At 41.2% G+C, this 17,531-nt stretch overlaps 1 protein-coding gene across 2 annotated transcripts in view; it reads right to left on the bottom strand.

Annotated features, from left to right (window-relative positions):
* The window catches only part of CHI3L2 (chitinase 3 like 2), a 51,183-nt gene that overhangs the window by 13,573 nt on the left and 20,079 nt on the right, over window positions 1–17,531 (bottom strand). For both annotated transcript variants that reach the window (XM_057737745.1, XM_057737678.1), the window contains exon 2: window positions 85–1,270. The gene's annotated coding sequence lies outside the window, so the exon portion shown is untranslated. The remainder of the gene's footprint in view (window positions 1–84; window positions 1,271–17,531) is intronic.

The raw sequence follows: 17,531 nt of genomic DNA, 5'->3' as shown, positions 1-17,531 counted from the left end.
TTTTCTCCATAAGACATACCCTATCTCCGCCCAGCATACTTCCCTTCTCCACCCATAGCCCCGTTTATTTAGTCTCATTCCTACCTTCACCCAAGTTCTCAGCCACCATGAACGCCAGAGTTTGGGATCAGAACTTTTGAGTCGAAAGGGGGATTTTAGAAAACATTTGCCCCAACAAATCATTCTGCAGACAAGAAATGTGAGGTTCCCTAAAGTTTTGAAATGTGCAGAAAGCAGAGCCCATGAAACATGGGACTCCCAAGGCAGTGCTCATACATCACAATCTGGACATGAGGTACCTCTGTGCACATGCAGACTGACAACACCCCTGATGGTCTGAAGGGCTCCGGCTGCTACTGCTCCCTTGCCCACCTAGGAAAGATCAGATGGTCCCCTAGGGCAGTTGCCTTAACTCAATAGGTTTTGATAAGGGGGTAAACAGAGAGACTGGAGTCCCAGAAGGAGAAGACGGCCATTTCCATAGGTCTATGTTACCTATGTTACCTCTTCTCTCCTCGTTAACTTCCTGCTGAATTATCAGCTCAGTGCTCACCTGCCCAGAGAGACTTCTGGTCCATGGTGATTGCTCCCATATCCCTGGTCAGCTTCCTTGGGATGCCTCTGGGCCCTTTATGCCCTTGAGGTTTCAACAGCCTCTCTTATGGGAAGGAAGCAAGAAGAAATCCAGGAAATTCCAGGGACTTCCCCTGGCAATTCTGCCTTGTGAAACTTCCTGGCAATGAGACCCAGGTTTGTGTAATGCCAGCTAGCTGTCAAAAAAAAAAAAAAAAAAAGCTGCCGTGGAGACAACCACTGAGAGGTCCTTTTCCTCCACTCTCACCCTGAAGGGATCTGGTCCCTGAGAAGGGAAGGAGATGGTACTTTGGTTTGCCCCCTCAGTCTGCTTTCTGGCTCCCAAATCCCCCTTCCCCATCATCTAGGATCTGTCTTCTTCTTTCCCTTTCTTCCCTCCATACTCACATCACCTTTGGCCTGCTTATTCTTGGTCATCTAATCAGACAGTGCCACCATCCCAGCTGGTCCTACCCTACAGCTCTTCTTTCCGATACCATCAAATGACAACTTCTTTATGGAGCCTTTCTTGCTTCTCCCTGCACCCAGGGTAGCTGGCTTCTCTGCTCACAGTGAGGCAGGAGACAGATGGACTCCAAGCTAGTCATTTACAACTGGCCTCTTGTTTACATGTCACCGGACAGGAAAAAGTGGGCTTCAGGCCGGACACTTACAACTGGTCTCCTGTTTACATTTCCTGAGACAGGAGATAGATGAGCTCCAGGTTAGGCATGTAAAATCAGTCTCTGTGAGAAGGAGTCACGGGAGGGAGGGGATATGGGGATATATGTATAAATACAGCTGATTCACTTTGGTATACCTCAAAAGCTGGTACAAGAGTGTAAAGCAATTATGTTCCAATAAAGAGCTTAAAAAAAAAAAAAATCAGTCTTCTGTTTGCTCTCCAAAATGGAAGTAAAAAAAAGAAGCAGGGTAAATAGCCAGGCTTTGTCTCCTGTGGACACCTTAAGATAACAGTCATGGCAGGTAACAGTCATGGCAGGAACAGAGAGGGGCTAAACCTTGTTTGAGTAAAGGATCAAGAGGTCATATAGGGCTTCCTAGGTGGCGCAGTGATTGAGAATCCGCCTGCCATTGCAGGGGACACGGGTTCGATCCCTGGTCCAGGAAGATCCCACATGCCGCAGAGCAACTAAGCCCGTGTGCCACAACTATTGAGCCTGCACTTTAGAGCCTGTGAACCATAACTATCAAGCCCAGGTGCTGCAATTACTGGAGCCCGTGCCCCGCAACAAGAGAAGTCACGAGAAGTCACGGCAATGAGGAGTCCGCTCACCACAACGAAGAGTAGCCCCCACTCACAACTAAAAAGAAAGCCCGTGCACAGCCAAAAGGACCCAACACAGCCAATAAAATTAAAAAATAAATAAATAAATTTAAAAAAAAATAACCACATGTAATAAAAATAAATCACAATCATAAAAAAATAAAAACACAAATAATAAGTATATTGTAAAAAATTTAAAAAAAAAGAGGTCATATATTTCCCATCCTTGGGGCAAGGGAGACATTGCACATGTACAGAAAGGCTCCTGGGGGTCAAAAAGGAGGGGGCACCACCCCGTACCATGTGATGCTAAAGCCCCCCATAGGCCTCCCGGCTGAAAACCATCTTGGAAAAAAGTTGCGCATGCATGTTTGTGGAGGGTCCTAGGTCAGGTCAGATGTGGAAAAAGAAGCCAGATAATTGGCCAAAGGTAAACAAAGACCCGGAAGAGATGCCCTGTATAGATGACTTAATCACCTCTTTACTGTTCTCTTCCTCGTTAGGGAGGATGCCCACACCCTTTGTCTCCAGGTGTTCGTCTCTGCCTTGCTTCTGTCTTAACTAAACAAACTATTTCTCTGTGTGCTCTCCCACTTGTTGTTGTGCTATGACTCTAATAATAAACTTTGTACCTGTTTTTTAGTTTTTGCCTCCGTGAGAAATGCATTTTTCACTGGAGCCAAGTGCCAGGGGGTCTGGTGGCTAGGATTCCTGGTTTTCATCCAGGTTCAATTCCTGGGCAGGAAACTGAGATCTCACTTCACGCCACCACTCACTGCTGCCTCTCCGAGATGAACAGGGCATTGCATTTCGTCTCATGTCTCCGTACTGTACTGTAAAGCACTGGTGTACATGTCTACGTCCCCAACTTGACTGTGTAGTTCTTAAGAACTAAGTGAGGACTTCCCTGGTGGCGCAGTGGTTAAGAATCCGCCTGTCAATGCAGGGGACGTGGGTTTGAGCCCTGCTCTAGGAAGATCCCACATGCTGCGGAGCAACTAAGCCTGCGCACCACAACTACTGAGCATGTGCTCTAGAGCCTGCGAGCCACAAGTACTGAAGCCCACAGGCCTGGGGCCTGTGCTCTGCAACAAGAGAAGCCACTGCAATGAGAAGCCCTCACACTGCAATGAAGAGTAGCCCCCGCTTGCCACAAGTACAGAAAGCCCGTGAGCAGCAACAAAGACCCAATGCCACTAAAAATAAATAAATAAATAAATAAATAAATAAATAAAATAATCTTAAAAAACAAAAGAACTAAGCGAAACAAGGAAAACAAAAACCTCAACAAATATTTATTGAGGATCCTCTATTAATTTGTTAGAATTGAATTGTACCCCAGATTCTGAGGTGCAGGCTCTCAAGGCCCTACACAATCTGCTCCCTGCCTACCTCTCCAGTCTCCTGGCTTTCTCTGTGGCTGTGTCTCTGTCTCTCACTTTTCCTGTCTCTGTTCTCTCATTCTGTGTTAGTCTCAGGAGACGTCTCCCAGCCTCGAGCCTGCTCTTTCTCATATATCAAATGTGGGCCACACGGAAAAGAAAAATGGCCTGGATCCATCTAAAACCCTGCCCATGGAAGAGCAATAGGACCCCAACAGAGAAAGTCTGCTATTTGGAGGAGCATACCTGCAAGGCAGGGACAGAAAGGAAGCAGTGGCTGGAGGAAAATGTACAAATTCTCTCAGGAGGGAAAAATGTCAGCTTGAAATGTTTGCCAGACCCTGGAGGCATGAAGCCTTCCTAAGCCCACACCAGGTAAGTGACAACTATCCTATTCCTCCTGCCATTCTTCTCCCTCCCCTGGCTTCCATGAAAGCTGGTTCAGAAATCAAAAGAGCGAGACAGAAAATGATGGGGTGTGATGAATGGAATATTTATAAATGGAATATTTCCTGCCATATCAATAAACAAAGGATGTCACAGACGTCAAGGATTGCAGCCCTCGCTGAAAAGAATACCAGCCACCAGACTGCAAGTCACTGGCTGTGGTGAGCCCTGAGGAAACTCAGGATGTGAAAATGCAGGCCCCAGATAGCTAAGGTACATACCAAAGGAATGACTTCAGTGACCCCAAAGCTTGCATCTTGCTGTACATAGAACCGCGCTAAATTCCTTAACTGAGATATCTGGCTTCCTTTAATTAACAACAATCTCTTGAGGTTCCTGATTACCTGTCCTTTGTTGCAAAACTCCTATATGTCCTGGCTCCTCCCCTTGCCTCCCTGGAGCAGTTTCTCAGAGCTATCTGAGATGCTGCCTCCCAGGCTGCAGTCCTCATTTTGCCCCAAATAAAACTTAACTCGCAACTCACACTGTGCATATATATATATATTTTTTAAGTCAACAGGTGGAAGAGTAATGCACGAAAAGAGAAAAGGAAGATGGGTTCAAGCAGCATCCCACAGCAGACTGGACAGGAGAAGTGGATCAGGTTTCACATTCAATCAAGCTTGGAGTTTGGTTATCATCTGGCACTGGATAGTAAACTGAATGTGGTTTATAACATACAGTGGCTGTACAACTTTTATTACCTGCAAGTCAGGAGAAAAATCCAGGAAGAGGGCAGAAACCATCTCCACCTAGCAGCAAACTTAAAGGGACCAGAGCCAAAAGTAAAGTTGCTTTGATGATTCTAACTGGTAAGTCCTGCTAGTTCAGTGTACCGGCCATACGTGTTCACCTTTTAAGAAATGTAGTGTTATGTCTAAATAGGAGCATAAAATATTCATTTTCTTTACTTTTTTCCCCACTTAATATACTTAGATATCCTTCCAAATCAGCCCTTGTCTAACTCAGTCTTTTTACTGGCTTCATTGCATTCCATGTATGGCTATACCTTCATTTACTTAATCATTTCCTATTGATAAATGTTTAGCTCATCTCTAGATATTTTTGTTATTTAAAACAAAGCTAAAACGAACATCTGTGACAATATCTATTCTTTATATGTGTAGGAGTCTATCTCTAAGAGAAATCCCTAGCAGTGGAATTGATAGGTCAAAGGGTATTTGAATTTTTAAATTTTGAGTGTTACTGTAAAACTGCCTTCCAAAGACTTTGCACATCTTTCAACTATTTATCTCTGCCAATTTCATAGGTGACAAATGTTACATCATTGTTTAATTTGCATTCTTTTAAATGAGCGTTATTGTTTACATTTATGAGTCATTTGCATTTCATTCTCAGAGCACTGCCTGCATGTTTTCCTGTCCACTTTTCTATTGGAGTTTTCCTTTTTATTAGAAAGAGCTCTATACAATAAATAAATTAGCCCTCACTTTATATACACAGTGTTTTAGAGCTTTGTCAAATGTGTTGCAAATATATTTTCTTGTTTTGTTTTGTTTTGTTTTTTAATTTTGTTTGTGGTACTTTTGCCCAGTCTTTTTAATTTATATGTAAATCAATCTTTTTTCTTTTTTTTAATGAGTTTTGGCTTTGATAGCTTGCCTAAGTAAACAGGCTTTTTTAACCCGATTATATTTTTTAAAGTTACTTATGAAAAAAAAAATTGTTTATGTTTTCGTCTAATGTTGCAGAAATCGATCCCATGAGAAACCAAGCACCACACTCAGAGAGTTGGAGAGCTCAGGTTTATTGAGCGGGCAGACCCAGACGAGCTAATGCTCCAAATATTCTGGGCCCCATTTCGGGCCAGTTTTCTCCTTTTATAGATTAAGACATATAGCTACAGTTGGTACTAACTGATTGGTTACACGGTTTCTATAAATTACAGGTGGTTAAAGAACGGGGGGGGGGGGGGCGGGGGGGGGCGGCGGCGGAGGGGGTGCTGTTGCTGAGGGTTACAAGCTGCGGGAGTTCAGACAAAGGCGAGCAGAGGCAAGAACAGTACATTTTCTACTTATTCAATCATTTCTGTGTAATTATTAACAGGCAGGGTTCACATAGCAGGCCTCAAACTATAGATTTCAAATCTTCCTCATCACTAACACTTTGTGATTTGTTTTTTACATTTTGATCTTTGACCTAATGGAGTTCATTTTTTCCTTAACTCATGTGGATCATTCTTTTTCTTCCTAATAGTTGGCTTTATGCTTTAATATTGTTATTAAAAATTCATCTTTTCTTAACTGATTTGAAATGCCACTTTCAGGTGGCAAACTAACTAGGTAAGTTTCTTTAGTCTCTGTTCCTATATTCTGTTCTTTGATGAATCTGTGCATTTTAACATTGTGGCACTACTCATATACACTTTTGTTTCCTTTTTCAAATATATAACATTATATTATGCCATATACATTTCTTGAGAACATTTTCTTTTGCATGGGTCCATGTCTAAAGGGACCCTCCCAGATGAGTGAGATGTGAAATATGGCCTCAAGATAAAATAAATAAAATTAAAATAAAATGTGAAATGGAGTCATTTTGTGTGGTTACCAAGTCATAGAATATTAAAGCTAACATTCAGCAGGCCACGTTGTAGAGTGGAAACGGGTACACCAAAAGCAATAGTTTTCATTTTGGAGCAGTTAATATAGAGTTGACCTTTAAGATACTAATTGACCAATATGTTAAATGACTTCTTGAAGCCAACCCTGGATCAAGAGAGGGGGTCAGGATGGAGAAGGACGCAACTTAGATCCAGAGAACAGGACAGGATGGTGGAGGATGCTTGGCTTTCCCTTTGGTGCAATCAAAGAAACCAGAGGCCTTGTAATTTCCACGTTTCCGTTAATGAGCATGCAGCACTTTTGTGATCAGGAAGAAAACACAATAAATGTCACTTTTTAAAGTGCTTGGATGTGCCCTGGAACAAGAGAACACTTTTATTTTTTATTTTATTTTATTTTTTTAAACCCCCAGCGAACAGATGTTTGTGTTCTTTTATTTTAAATTAATTAATTAATTTTATTTATTTATTGGCTGTGTTGGGCCTTCATTGCTGTGCCTGGGCTTAAGAGAACACCTTTAAAAATGCATCTGCGGCTGCTGCATAGCACAGGCAGATCAACTCGATGTTTTGTGATGACCTAGAGGGGTGGGATAGGGAGGGTGGGTGGGAGGGAACCTCAAGAGGGAGGGGATATGGGGATATATGTATAAACACAGCTGATTCACTTTGTTGTACAGTGGAACTGGCACAACATTGTAAAGCAATTATACTCCAATAAAGCTCTAAAGAATAAATAAATAAATAATAACATGAAAATTTAAAACAAAACAAAAAAAATGCATCTGTGAATTAGAGAAGAACTTGGGCTTGGTCATGTTTTTGTGTTGTATTTTATTTTATTTTTACATGTAAAAAGCTATGCATATTAATATATACAACTTGATGAGTTTGGAGACAAGTATACACACATGAAACCATCACCACAATCTATGCCTTAAATCTATCCATTATCTCCAAAAGTTTCCTCCAGTCCTATTATTATTATTATTACTATTATTATTATTATTTTGTGATAAGAACAAAATGTAAGATCTAGTCTCGTAACAAATTAAGTCTACAATATTGTTAACAGTATATACTGTACAATAGGGCTCTAGGACTTAACTCATCTGTGTAATGAAAACTTTGTTCTCTTAACTAATACCTTCTTGTTTCCCCCTCACCCCAGACCCTGGCAACTACCATTCCAGTCTCTGTTTCTATGAGTTTGGCTATTTTAGATTCATTTTATAAGTGATAGCATGTAGAATTTGTTCTTCTGTGTCTGACTTATTTAACTTAGCAAAATGTCCTCCAGTTTCATCCATGTTGTCACAAATGGTGGGATTTCCCTTTTTTTAAGGCTGAATAATATTTCATTGTATGTATAGACCACATTTCTTTACCTATTCATCTGTTGATGGATGTCATTTCCTTGTCTCGGCTATTGTGAATAATACTACAATGAATATGTGGGTTCAGGACCTTCAAGATTCTGACTTCATTTCCTTGGAATAGTTGGATCATCTGGTAATTCTATTTTTAATGTTTTCAGGAAACTCCATACGGTTTTCCATAGTGGCTACAGCAACTTATATTTCCACCAATAGTGTACAAGTGGTTCTTTTTCTCCACATCCTCATCAACATTGGTATCTTTTGGTTTCTGTAATAAAGCCATCTTAAGTGTGAGGTGAGGCATCTCTCTTGGTGGTGCGTAGGCTTAAGGGGAGAGGTGACACAGGTTAAGTAAAACTGTCCCCCTACCCTCTTCAGAGCGTCTTTTTTTTTTCATTTCTGTGTTCCACCCAGGTTCTGTAATCTCTTACCTGGACTCTGGAGCCCTTATGCAGGTATTTTCGTCCATGAATGACTGTCACATCAGTGTTTCTGTGGGGGGATGAGGGCTGAAACCTTCTATTCCATCATTTTGCTGACTCAGTCATGTTATTTAACATTTACCACGGAACTTGATCTGTCAGGAGTTTATTCCTATCTACTCTGATTCTCCATGGCTCCAGAAACCTACAAAATCTGGGTCAATATGAAAATGGCTCAGCTCAGCCCACTGAGAGGGGGTCAAGAAAATGGTGTGGAAAGCCTTAACTTTCCTCTGGTTTCTTCAGTGAGGTTTACAAAACATAGCAGAGAAAAATATTATTATTGTGTATAATATTAACATGACGCATGCAAGAGTGTTCATTCTCCTTGCAAATTAAAATGAGACTTTGGAAGCATTTTTCTTTGTTGGCTCATCTGTTTGTTTAGGAGAAAGCAGTGTGGAGATCTGAGGATTTATGTAGAAGGCAGTATGGAGATCTGAGGATTTATGTAGAAGGCAGTGTGGAGATCTGTCTGTGATTTTTGGGTGGATACAGGGCTTTGTACTTTTTGAAACTAGGGTCGGTCAATGGTTCCCAAGTAGTTGTTGTTGGACCAGTGCTGAACTAGCTATAGTCAGAGTTAGGTAGCCTGAGAAAAGCTAAATTTGAGTTTATTCTAAGGTAATCACATTTGCTTAGTTAGAACTTGGTAAAGTAGGGAGCTTACTATAAAAATCAGAATTAGGTTTCAATAGTTTCGGTAGACAAAGATCTTCTAGGACCTTTTCAGTTGCTTATAATTTGTCAAATAAACTAGATTAGGTGAGGAGATCTTATAGAAATTTTCTAGTACTTATGAAAGATTTTCTGTCACAAGGCACCCAAGGTGTGAAAAATAACTAACGGCGAGTAGTCACTGGATATTGGTGCCTCCATGTTTCCCAGGCTAACATCTGTACCCAACATAATGTCTAATTTGTAACTTTCAGCGATTAATTTTATTAGGTTCCTTGAGTTGTAGCCAGTCATAAATGGAAGTGACTCCAAGGAGTATGCAACTTTTACACTGAGCTTTGTGGAGTCTGAAGTTCCCTGGATTCCCACCAAAGGCAGCCTTGTAGGAACAGATGGCTCCAGGCTCCCATGCCAGATTCAGTCAGAGTAGTTTCATTCTTATGTTTGTATACATGGAGCTTCTCTAAACTTATATTTGAAGACAGTTTCCTAGAATATTCAAAACAACAACAAAAATTTTGAAAACTACTTATCCATTTTAATTTCCTCATTTTAGAGAAGAGAAACTCATGGCCAAGAAATGTTTTATTACAGGTCCAAGATCCTACATCTAGTTAGAATCTGAAATTAAACCCACAACCTCCTAACTTCAATTTGATGTCTTTGATATTTCCACAAGATCTCATTACCTAATCTAGTTTATTTGACTAATAATTTATTCAGTTTGAACTGAGGTCTTCCCATCCTATGGTAAGTATTTCCTGCCTTGCTAGAAAAGGTAATCCTAGCATTTTGTGAGTGTACCTGTGAATTGCACACAGGCTTGTATTTCTTTGCACATGTTCATCTGAATACTTTAATCAGATGGCCAGGCCCACGGAGAGCATCCTAAAGAAAGTGATTCAGGATTAATCTCTTGTTTCCTGCTATTAGGCTTTATTACGTTGGTAGAAGAAGAGGTGTATCTTTTTTCTCCCTTTAGTTTAATTCTGAAAAGTAATAAATTTGCTCCCAAGACTAAAGGAGGAAACTTAGTCACCATATTTTGGTTTTCATTATCAAGGTCATGACAATTGTGTGCAGACCTTCTTCTTAAGTCTCTTTCCAGGTCAAAGTTGTGGATTCTGTCCCAAGCAAGGTCTTCTGCACCACTGTCTATTTTGACTCAAAGCCTAAATTAGAGACATTCCTTACTAGATTCATACTCTCACAAGAGATATTAGTTTCTTAAAAAACTAAAAACAGAATTACCATATGACCCAGCAATCCCACTACTGGGCATATACCCAGAGAAAACCATAATCCAAAAAGACACACGCACCCCAGTGTTCACTGCAGCACTATTTACAAAAGCCAGATCATGGAAGCAACCTAAATGTCTATCGACAGGTGAATGGATAAAGAAGATGTGGTACATATATACAATGGAATATTACTCATCCATAAGAGGAACAAATCTGGGTCATTTTGTAGAGACCTGGATGGATCTAGAGACTGTTATACAGAGTGAAGTAAGTCAGAAAGAGAAAAACAAATATCGTATACTAACGCATATATGTGGAATCTAGAAAAATGGTACAGATCAACTGGTTTGCAAGGCAGAAACAGAGACACAGATATAGAGAACAAACATGGACACCAAGAGGGGAAAGCAGGGAGGGAAAGGGGAGATGAACTGGGAGACTGGGATTATCATATATAATTAATATGTATAAAATAGATCACTAATAAGAAAATATCAAATTGTCCACTTTAAATATATGCTGTTCATTGTATGTCAATTATATCTCAATAAAACTCTTTTTAAAAGAAAAAAAAAAGAGAGAGACAGTATGTTCTAAACTCAAAGCTCCACTGTGGAAGAGAAAGAGAATATGGGTGGAGGGGTTGAGGCCTGAACATGGAGTGTTTTGCAATCACTCACCATCCAAACTTTATAGAAAGTCTACACTTTGCAATGAACTTCTAGAGGCGTATAGGGAATGCATGTCATCTACCCCAAGGAACTTGTACTTATGGAGACAAATTTGTAAATACAGTTGACCTTTGAACAACACAGGTTTGAACTGCATGGGTTCACTTATATGCAGATTTTTTTCAATAAATACATACTACAGTGCTACACAATCTGTGGTTGAATCTTCGGATGTAAAATCATGGGTACAGAGGGGAAATTGTAAGGGTTTATGTGGATTCTTGACTGTGCAGAAGGCTGGCATCCCTAACCCCCCACATTATTCAAGGGTCAGCTATATAACTAAGTATAAAACTATGGGAAATGAAGTACAGTAGTCCCTTCTCATCCATGGATTTGCTTCCCTGGTTTCATTTGCCATGGTTTCAGTTACCTGTGGTCAACCAGGATCTGAAAATATTAAATGGAAAGTTCCAGAAATAAACAACTCATAAGTTTAAAATTGAGAGCTGTTCTGAGTAGCGTGATAAAATCTTGGGCCATCACTCTCCAGCCCACCTGGTGTGTGAATCACTACTTTGTTCAGTGTCTCTGTAATGTATCTGCTTCTGCCCATTTAGTCACTTAGCAGCCCTCTTGGATATCAGATCAACTGTCCTGGTACTGCAAGGCTTGTGCTCAAGTAACCCTTATTTTACTTAATAACAGCCCCAAAGTGCAAGAGGAGTGATGCTAGTGATTAGCATATTATCTTACTGTGCCTAACTTATAAACTAAACTTTACAATAGGTATGTCTGTATAGGAAAAAAGACATAGTATAAATAGGGTTCAGTGCTATCCAATGTTTCAGTCATTCACTGGTGGTCTTGGAACTTATATCCTGTGGGTAAGGGGGGAATGCTGTACATGTTAAACAGAATATCAACTTTTAAACTGTATAGAAGAAAACCAATTCAAAATAGATTAATGGAATGTTTATGTCATCTACTTTATAAATATTAATATGATATGATTCCAGCTTTCCAATAACTTATGTCCTTAGTGATGGAGACAAATACATAAACGAATTCTTCCTTTGTACCCAAAACTGAAAATATGAAAAAAATTATAATTGTAACAAATATACTGCAACAAAACCCTAAAAAATATGCAAGTACATAAGAACATACATAAAGCAGAAAACGAAAGTACTTAGCCATTCTCTAAAGAAACCACTGTAACACTTCAGTATATATCATTCTTTTTTCAATTAATTTTTACTGGAATATAGTTGATTTACAATGTTGTGTTAGTTTCTTTTGTATAGCAAAGTGAATCAGTTATACACATACATATATTTACTCTTTTTTTTTTTATTCTTTTCCCATATAGGTCATTATAGAGCATTGAGTAGAGTTTCCTGTGCTATACAGTAGGTCCTAATTAGTTATCTATTTTATATATGGTAGTGTCCACATGTCAATCCCAATCTCCCAATTTATCCCTCTCTCCCCTTTCCCCCCAGTAACCATAAGTTTGTTTTCTACATCTGTGAGTCTATTTCTGTTTTGTAAATAAGTTCATTTGTTCCATTTCTTTTAGATTCCACACATAAGCGATATCACATGATATTTGTCTTTGTCTGACTTACTTCACTCAGTATGACAATCTCTAGGTCCATCCACGTTGCTGCAAATGGCATTATTTCATTCCTTTTTATGGCTGAGTAGTATTCCATTGTATGTATGTACCACATCTTCTTTATCCATTCATCCCTTGATGGACATTTAGGTTTATTCTGTGTCCTGGTTATTGTAAATATTACTGTAATGAACACTGAAGTGCATGTATCTTTTCAAATTATCATTCTCTCCGGGAAACTCCTATGCCTAGGAGTGGGATTGCTGGGTCATATGGTAGTTCAATTTTTAGTTTTTTAAAGACCCTCCATACGGTTCTCCATAGTGGCTATAAGATATATCATTCTTAACTCTCCTCTTTCTCTCCCTGTCTCTCCACATACACAAACACATGCACACACACACACGCACACATGCACTCAACAATTTGTGATAAAGCATCCTTATGTGTGACCCATCAAGATGTATCAATTTATATGCCTTTTTCAACAGCTACGATTCCTCACTGATGCATGTTTTAGTTTCTAAATTTCACAGTTACAGTAAATACCTCAATGAGATGAGTTTGTACCAAAAAAACCCCAAAAACCCATGCATTTGCTACTTATACATTACTCTTCAAAATGTTCCTCAGTTTATACTCCCTCCAACAGTATGTGGAGTGTGCCCATCACCCCCATTCTAACAAATAATTGTTATTATCAGTCTTTTATATCTTTTATATTAAACAATGATGACATTTTAATTTATATTAAAATTAAACATTGAGCAATTATTTTATTTATTGGCCAATACTATTGCCTGCCCATTCCTATTGGATTGTCCTTCTTTTTGGTGTTGCTTTTTAGGAGTTTCCTCTATATTATATATATTAATCTTTTCTCTCTCATATTTATTTTCATTTTTCCCATTTTTTTTCACATTATATTTGGTTTATATTTTCTTTGCGCAATTAGAAAAAATTTTTGAAGTCTGATCTGTCAATCTTTATTTACAGTTTCTGCATCTAACCGGGAAAGAGGATGTAGGTGAGAGCTATATCAGATGCAGGATGAAGGAACAGAGAATGAAATACACATAGCACATCAGTGCAAATGGAGTGGAGGACTGTGGCTAGAGAATGACTGCAGTGCCCTGAGAGGAACTGGGCTGGCTTCCTCCAGAAAGCAAGCTTTCAGATAGGATTAGAAAGAGGGCGTGGGTTTTGCTAGGGTGCAGAAGAAGAGTCAGAAACATGCACTGCAGCCAAACCTCAAGCAAGTCTCGGGGTGGGAACAAGAGTGACTAAGAGACTTTATGAGCATCGTAGGAACCAAGAATCACCAGATGGGGGGAGTGTGAGGATTTCCATTTTGGTTATAAGGTTGAATGCCGATTCTGGGTCGGTCTGATTTACAGGAACCTAGGAAGGCAAGATCTAGCTATGTTTCAAACCCAGGGGAAGACCTGAATCCCTAAAGGTGGAAAAAAACTATACAAAACCCAAGTTTTGGTCAGAAATATGCTTTTTAGGCATTTGCTTGAGGAGGAAATTCAGAACCCAGTTCCGCCAGAAGAGGCAATAAAAAAGGATGGCTTTTTATTAGTCAGTGAGGAAAGTGAGGCACTGTCACAGATGGAATTCTGGGTTCAGTGCACTTTGGCTGAACCGCCACCAGCCTGGGCTGGGAGAGCACCTTGGAAGCAGGAGGCAAGGGGAAGTAGCGCCCTCTCGTGGTGGTAGGTGAGTGGCTCAACACCTGGGCTTGTGTCCTGAGAAGGTACTGTGTTCCCTGACCCCTCAGTCTCTTCCTGGGATACAGAATGTCTCCCAAAAGCTGGGAGGGTGAATGGGGAAAGGAATAGGGAGAGAGGAATGAGTCCATGTCTCGTCTCCCTGTGGAAATAGGTATGGACCAAAAAAAAGGGAGGAAGCAGCGGCAGAACACCAGGGAAGGTCGAAGGGAAAAATGCAGAAAAAGGATGAAGAAATGTTCTGTTCTAAATATGGCAAAATGGGTTTTTCTTGTTTGTCCCAACTTGCACACATTCCTGAGGCTTGGCACCTCTCACCTTGCTTTCTGGGACTTGGTTCAGGTCTAGACTTGGTGTAACAGAAGGGGGCTTTTGTTAATGTGCCTCAAGTCAGAGGAAGAGACAGACAGCACAGGTCAGCCTGGGGACATACAGGATGTGTGCTGAGAGAGGCCCTACTATGGGGGCAGGACGCTGGGAGGGAGGCTAAATGAGGCCAAGTGTCCATGAGGGGAGGAGAGAGAGCAGGTTCAGAGAGAGGAATTTGCTCCTTGGTGAGAGGACGCACCCAGAGGACCTAAATAAAAAGACTCAGCCCCCAAAAAGAACTACCCACCTGTCTGAGAACCCCTTTTGCTGTCAAACCTGAACTAAAAATGTCTTGCCCATTCTTCTGGACTTCTTTGTGTGTTAGACAGGACTATGGTAAAGTAGTTTAATCATGAACTCTAGCCCTTCTCTCTTCTGCTAAGTGGAGTGTGAGGTCGAGACTGTTTCTTACAGAAAGAGACTCAAACATAGAGAATAGACCTGTGGTTGCCAAGGGGGAGGGGGTTAGGCGAGGGATGGAGTGGGAGTTTGGGGTTAGCAGATACAAACTAGTATATACAGAATGGACAAACAACAAGTTCTATGTATAGCATAGGGAACTTTACTCGATATCCTGTGATAAACCGTAATGGAAAAGAATATTAAAAAAATGTATATATGTGTATAACTGAATCACTTTGCTGTACAGCAGAAAGTAACACAACATTGTAAATCAACTATACTTTGATAATAAATATATGAAGCCTGTTTCTTGCTTCCCGCCTCCACCCCCCATATTTTTAGGACTTGTGGTTCAAACAGAATAGGAACTCAGTAGGTCATTATTAAATAAACACTTGTAAGAGTAAATGAATAGGTCATTCATCTGTGTCCTTCCAGCCAGCCCCTGTCCACAGTAGGTCCATCATTGGTAGTGCATCATTGATAAATGGATGAATGAAAGAGTGACCTATTGGGACCCAATTTGGTGGTTGCTAAGCTGGCGGTTGGAAGCTGAAAGCTGTTGCATAAAGGCTTGCCTAGGTGAACCACTGGTGGGAACTTGGCTCAAATACAGGATGTGGGCTGAGCACGTTTCGCCTTCCTATTTTCGAGGGTGGGGGTAGAGCGCTGAAAGTGCCTCTGATTTGTTAATGGGCCCCATACAGGGGCTGCCAGATCTGCAGAATTGAAAGTTGGGGGAGGAAGGAGGAAAAGAAGGATGTAAGCACCAGCTAGACATGAAAGGAAGCTGTTGTGAGGGGCTCATGCCATAGAAGGTGGGGCCAGGTCTCTGGAGGGGGCCTGAGGTAATCGTACATCACCTGCCCATGGACCTGCCTCAACTCTTTGTAGACACAGGCCAGGGAAGAGGAAAGTTCTTTATTGAATAGGGATGATAAGATGACCTCCCCTGTGGGATTGCCTGTGGGGATTAAATTCTATCACACATGTGAAGCATTTAATATAGTGCCTGAATCAGAACATACACTCAATAAATATCTAAAGTTATTTTCCAATACATTGTGGATGTTCATTTCAATTTTCTTTCACACTGGTGAAGAGGGGAGGTGGAGAGTTGTGAGGGGCCAGAACCTGTGTATTGGGGTGACCTTCCTGTGGGGTCATCACCCACTGCCTGACCTTGAGGCCCTGGCTGCAGAGAACCTCAAGGAACCTACGTAACTGCCGAAGTCCAGTGGTGGCTTCCTGCATCACAGGTTAGGTTGTCTGGTTACAGATGTGGAGTCAGAGCTGGGGCACCAGCCATTTACGAGGAATCGTCATCTGTGAAAGGAAGGGAGAAGGGGCAGGACTGGGCAGAGAGAGAAGCCGAGTCATGATGCAGCCCTGACAAAGCTTCAGCCAACCGGGCCGGGAGCTCGAGAACACGTGGTGTCCATCTGAGTTGTCCTGCTTCAGACTAAAATGCCTGGGCCTTTATCTTCCCACCTAATTTAGTCCCCGGATGTGGGCTACGCTGGTAAGGGCATGACCTTAGGAAAGGGGGATCTTTATCTGAGGCAGACCCTGAAAAACCAGCAGCAGGAAGTGTCTGTCAATGCAAGTCCCTCCAACAAATGCTCCTGGAGAAAAGAGGGCTTTCATTTGTGACCCTCAGCCCCCGGCACCTGACACAGAGGCAGATGTTTATTATTCTACTTATTTTTTGATGAATCCCATTTGCTTAGGTGTTGCTATCTACAGCACAATTTCTTCAACATGGGCTGATCTTGTTGCATGTTGGCGTGAAGGGCCTTTGGCGCACATCTAAAGCAGATGTCCAAGTGGAGAGAATCACAAAGCTCAACCCACTGGCTCATGATAGAGTGGGTCTCAGTCCTTCTAAATAGTCTGTTACATGTGGGCCTGACAGAACTTCCCCAGCTAGTCTGAAAGAGGGGTTGGGGAGGTAGTGGAGGGGAGCTGGCTGAAGGAGTCAGTATTTCAAGTGTTAGAAGACAAGAACCAAGGGAGAGAGAGTGCTCAGAGGAGCTACGCTGGGGGTAAAAACTGATATGGTTTGAGCACAAAGGACAGCCTGAGAATGCAAAACACCTGGACACTCTTCCTGGTACTAACGACAACTTTGTCTTAGGCAAATTATCTCCACACTCTGAGTTTCAGTTCCTCTATCACGTGCCAAAGGACTTATACTCAACTTTACATCCTAGCAACTAGCACAGAGCCTGAAATGCACTACACATTTAAGAAGGGTTAGTGACCACTTCCAGTTATGATGGAGTAACCCTCATGCCATAAACTACAGAACTAGTTTAAATATGTGAAACCATTATTTTCAGGCAGTAGGCAACATGCAGTGCAGGACTGTGAACCAAGAGGAGGAAAACAAATCAGGTAAACCTACTGCTCCCCTGGATTTCTGCCTTGGGACCATTTCCAGACTGCAACACAAGGAAGGCTGGCCTATGAAGAGTATGGTGGTCTCACTGAGTTGAGAGGACAAAGATGAGAGATGGAAGAGGCTGGGATGTATGGAAATTGTGCAATAGAATCCCAGAGACAAGGGAGCAATACAGAAAAGAGCTTCAGAAATCCGTGTGGTTCCTCTGGATTTTTGCTGACTGTGAAGCTGTAGGTACAAAGGGTAAAACTCCAGAATAACAGGTGAAGAGCCA

Source organism: Hippopotamus amphibius, chromosome 1, assembly GCF_030028045.1.
Source record: "Hippopotamus amphibius kiboko isolate mHipAmp2 chromosome 1, mHipAmp2.hap2, whole genome shotgun sequence".
In the NCBI taxonomy this organism is placed as follows: domain Eukaryota; kingdom Metazoa; phylum Chordata; class Mammalia; order Artiodactyla; family Hippopotamidae; genus Hippopotamus; species Hippopotamus amphibius.
This window is presented reverse-complemented; position numbering and strand designations above follow the sequence as displayed.